We start from the raw sequence: 4,845 nt of genomic DNA, 5'->3' as shown, positions 1-4,845 counted from the left end.
GCAGGGGAGGGGACGGAGGGGGACAAGGGGAGGACAGCCATCCTCTGTTTTTGTCGCACAAGGGATTCCTCATCTAATTCTCCATCCTTTAACACTTGATCTTGAGGGTGAAAATGTCCATGCATTGCATGTGGTTGCTTCTTCTTCTTGAGAGATGCTCGCATTCTGTCCAGGTTGCCGCGCATGAGCGCCCACGTCTTCTCCCCGTACTTCACAGCACCGATGGCCAACATCAAGGTGGAGGCAAGCCGGAGCAATGTGCCCGTGTCCGCGATAATACTCGTAGAGGATATACACGACTCCGGACACCTGAAGGATGGCATTCAGCAAGTGCCGCTTCCAGAGCTCGTTGTCCTCCAGAGAGGAGGCGGTGATGTTGTCCGGGCCTCCGAGGTGCAGCGCCTGCGAGGGAGAGGTGGCCGAGGGCGTATGTGGCGGTGCAGTCAGCCAGCTGATACGCCAGCCAGAGCAGGAACCGCAGCACCGGGTGGCCTCCACGCCTGCGGATCCCGGCAAAGAGGAAGAGGGCGATCTGGAGCCCAAGGATGAAGATCACCAGGATCTGGATGGCCCAATGGTTCCAGATGTCCCGTGGCCAAGCAGTAGCAGCCATTGCTCCTGTCCGCACGGTGCGGCCGGATGACTGGAAGTACCTGCAGTTTCACGAAATATGTACGCAAATCACTATAAGCTACACCCGTGCTCTTAACTAAATGTACGTACGTAAATATAGGATACATACTGTCGTCAAAAATCGGTCCATCTTCGGCCGAGACGAGGATGCGGCAGGTAGCGAAGAAGGCAAAATTTGAAGATGATCAGACTCGTTACTCTTGTCTTGACCCCAACCAACTAGTAGTAGCTACTAATCTTAGGATTAGGAAGCGATCAAAATAATGGTACTGAGGACGGGCTCAACGGACGGGCCCACTGGAGCCCTTTTTCCAAACAATAAAAAAAAAGATATTTCCAAGATTCATGAAAATTCAAAAACAAGCCAGTGAAAACTTGTATGTATTTGCGATGGATCTGTACAATTTTGTTCAAAATATTATGATTCGCAAGCTACCAAAATAAAATAATCCTGGCCCAACAATGAAAAACTGGGCCATATTTATGCACATATTTTTTTTTGTCTACACTACCTATGAAAGTACTTCTTCCATAAAGAAATATAAAAGCGTTTAGATCACTACTTTAGTCTACACAAAAAAAAATCGCTACATTAGTGATCTAAACACTTATATTTCCTTACAGAGGGAGTATATTGTTATTAAATTTTTCTTGAATATGTTATATTTGTATTTGTGCATGTACAATTTTTTTTAAATTTTTTTTGTGATGTGGAAATATGTTTCTTAAAAAAGTACTGCAATAAGCTTGTCCTCATTTCACAATTTTCGATGTCTTTCTTGTTTTTTTAGGTGTTGGGAAGAATATTTTGTGAGGTGGCTAAGGTTAATTTGGACATCAGTTCTATTGAGTTAGCTTAAGAAATAAAACTTGTGACTTGTTCCTTGTAAAAGAAGGCAGTGAAATCTTGCTGTCTCGCCGATAGTGCGAGTCATCTACTCCCTCCGGTCCTTTTTAGTCTGCATATAAGTATTGTCTGAAGTCAAAGTATCTCTACTTTGACTAAACTTATAGAAAGAACTATCAATATTCCCAATGCCAAATCAATATTGTTAGATTCATTATGAAATATAGTTTCATAGTATATATACTTGGTAATGTAGTTGATATTTTTTAATATAAATTTGTTCAAACTTTGTAAAGTTTGACTTGACACAAATCTAATACACAGAGTAAAATGAACCAGATGCAGTATAACGGAATGGCATGAGGAAGCAACATAATCCTTTTTGTAGTAGCTGCAGCTGCAATCATTTTTTATGATAAAAAAATGATTGTAGCAGGAACAACTACAAAAAGGATCCATCGCAAAAAAAAAACACAAAAAGGATTATGTTTGCTTTTTTTTACCTGAGGATTATGCTGCTTCCTCATGCCATTCCTGCAATCATAGACATGCAGCCTAATATGATACTTCCATCGATCGACAAGCATTTCAAATTAATCACGAATGGCATAATAACTGTTGATATGGCTATTTTGGCCGAAAAAAACTAGCAGAATCATTGTCCGGCTTCGGATTGCCACAATTTATGAAGGGTGTACCAAATCAAGCCCGTGAGCCTCCATTTTAGAGCTCGTCGGGAATTGGTTTGGAGGGCGTGCCACTTGTTCACGATCATCTCTGTCATGTTTCCTACTAGAGTGTGGTTTTCTGTAGCTTAGACTACATGGTACTCCTTATCTTTGCCATCCATTTCTGCATCGCGATCCGTGCAGACACATTTGTCTTTTTTTTCTCAAACGACACAACAAATAAACTTCAAATTTTGTAGAACAACAACAATATTTTTTCATCTGGGAAAAAACTTTCAGATCTTCATTTTTTATATTGTTTCATTTTAGAGAAACAAAAAAGAGAAATCTGCAAAGTTTGAAGTTCATATATGGTTTCATTTTAGAGAAACAAAAAAAGAGAAATTTGCTTGTTGTAAGTTAGTTGGAGAGTACGGATCTCAAAGCAAGGCTGGAGGGTTGAGGATAAGAGGTTCCATGTAGCCTGAGCTACAAAGAAACATTGTGTTCCTACTATCTGCAGATATAAAAAGGGCATCGCCATCGAAAATTCGCTGCTGAGCCCGTGCTCAAATGAGCCCGAAATCCACACCGCTCGCACCGCCCCTCGCACCAGGGTGGCGCGGACGACCTTGATCTCCTTCACCACTGGCGCCCGCCACGTCGCCCGTCCGCGCAGGTGCGGGCGGTGTGGCCCCGGACGGGCCGATTGCTGTGATCTTCTTCTTCTTCGGCGTCATGGCGATGAAGAGACTACTGTACTAACTAACAGACCAGATTCTCACAACTAATGCCCCCCTACCTGGCACGCCAAAGATGTCGGGGAAACCGAACACCTATGGGGTCACAAGGATCCCTTCTATGTTCGGCGGGGGATTAGCTTCACGAAGAGCAGGTCGAGCCGTTAGCACACAAGGATTTTTACCCAGGTTCGGGCCGCAAAGATGCGTAATACCCTAGTCCTGCTCATCTGGATATATGTGTTCTTGAGCTTTTGAACTAGCTACGGTGCGTACCTTGTCCAAAAGTCCGAATCGTCTCTCTGTATGCCTTGGGCCTCCTTTTATATGCAAAGGGGTTACCACAGTGGCACACAGGAGGTGGCAAGCTACAGTGATCGAGCTTATCACTCGGTCAACGTAGGACAAACGCATTTAATGCGCTGCCTACGTGTCCTCTTGCTTTATCGGGGATGGCAACAGAAGCCATCCCGTCTTTCGCCGCTCCTCCTTGCTTCGACACGCGTCTAGGCTGACAAGGCGTGCAGTGCCATGCTGGCTAACTAGCTGCTGCGTTGGCACAATGGTAAAGCTTCCACAAAGATCTGCATGCCGCCACGCAGGCGCCTGCTTAGCTGGCACGCCTATCGTCGCACTGGAGTGGTGGTGAGGTGGCGAAACCTTGTCGGCGTGGGCCTGGCCGCGGCCCAGTGATCGTCCCCGGCAAGGCTTGCCGGGGGCCTTGGAGTCGTCCGGCAAGGGCCTTGCCGGGGGTCTTTATCTTCTGGTCCCACGTGGATCTGTGGGATGTCAATCTTTACGAGGATCTGTATGCTACCAGACATGTACCCTCCAGATCTTGGTCTTTAACATTGTCGATGGTGTCAGAGCTCTCAGCCCCAAGGGTGATGGACTTGCTGGTGCTGTGCAGGTCGCCCCGGCAAGACCCTTGCCGGGGGTGGTCCAGCTCGCTCTCTGCCCCTTGTTCTTCGAGTATCTGCCTTGGTAGTCTTTTGGTTTTGTCTTCCTCTACCCCGCTAAGCCCTGCTGCAGGTGTAGTTGTGACTGCCCGTGCACTAGTAAGGATACAGAAGTAGAAGTACCCGTACAAAATTTTGTACACCGACACTCAGGTATACATTATCTATCTGCATTATTACATTACTCATCATATTCAGTTGCTGTCTTATTTGCTCAATCTTTACCGGCAGTTCTTTCAGATTAGTAACTTCTACAGAGAGCTCGGATATGATGGCATTGATGACTTCCATCTCCTAAAATGGAACCAATCTTCGTCACAGCAATAAGTACAGCCTCGGCCATTTGAGCTGTCAAGCAAAGATAGTGCATGTTACATGATTGAGTAGAAAATTCATCTAGAATGAACTGAATTAGCTCATGCATGAATAAACAGTAGTTTATACCCCTTAGCCCATGTCATTCCACTTTTTTTCTCAACTAAATTTATCGATTTATAGCATATCTAAAATCAAACAATGGTCTATCATGTGTGAAGATGCCAGGTATCATCGCATCAGAGAATCCCTTTGTCCACTGAAATCTCCCCATGGATCAGAGTTAACGGCACTAGTAATGGATGGAATTCCTAAATGAACTTCACACGGCAGAATTTGCAAAAGATACGAGGATTTTGGCTCATATTCTAGAATAGAAATACCCAATCGAAGAGATAAATTGCATCACAAACAACGTTCAGTCAAAGTCATTCTCTGTTTTCAAAACTAAGGCGGAAGCACCTAGCCTAATTCAAGAAATGAATTAATGAATAAGTAGAGAACGTGGATGATAGGTGGCACAAAGAATAGAACAGAAGAAACCTACTAAGCTGCTGGATGGAATATCCGATTGTCATCTCTTTTGACTGTCATCAGGACTACAGAAAGATTTCCTTTGCAGGAAGTTTGGCAAGCCCCCAGGATACCATGTAAGGACTAAGGTTTTGGATTCCGAATGGAAC

The sequence above is a fragment of the Triticum aestivum genome, chromosome 6B (genome assembly GCF_018294505.1).
Source record: "Triticum aestivum cultivar Chinese Spring chromosome 6B, IWGSC CS RefSeq v2.1, whole genome shotgun sequence".
In the NCBI taxonomy this organism is placed as follows: domain Eukaryota; kingdom Viridiplantae; phylum Streptophyta; class Magnoliopsida; order Poales; family Poaceae; genus Triticum; species Triticum aestivum.
The sequence above is the reverse complement of the archived record's forward strand: the minus strand, read 5'-3'. Positions refer to the sequence as shown.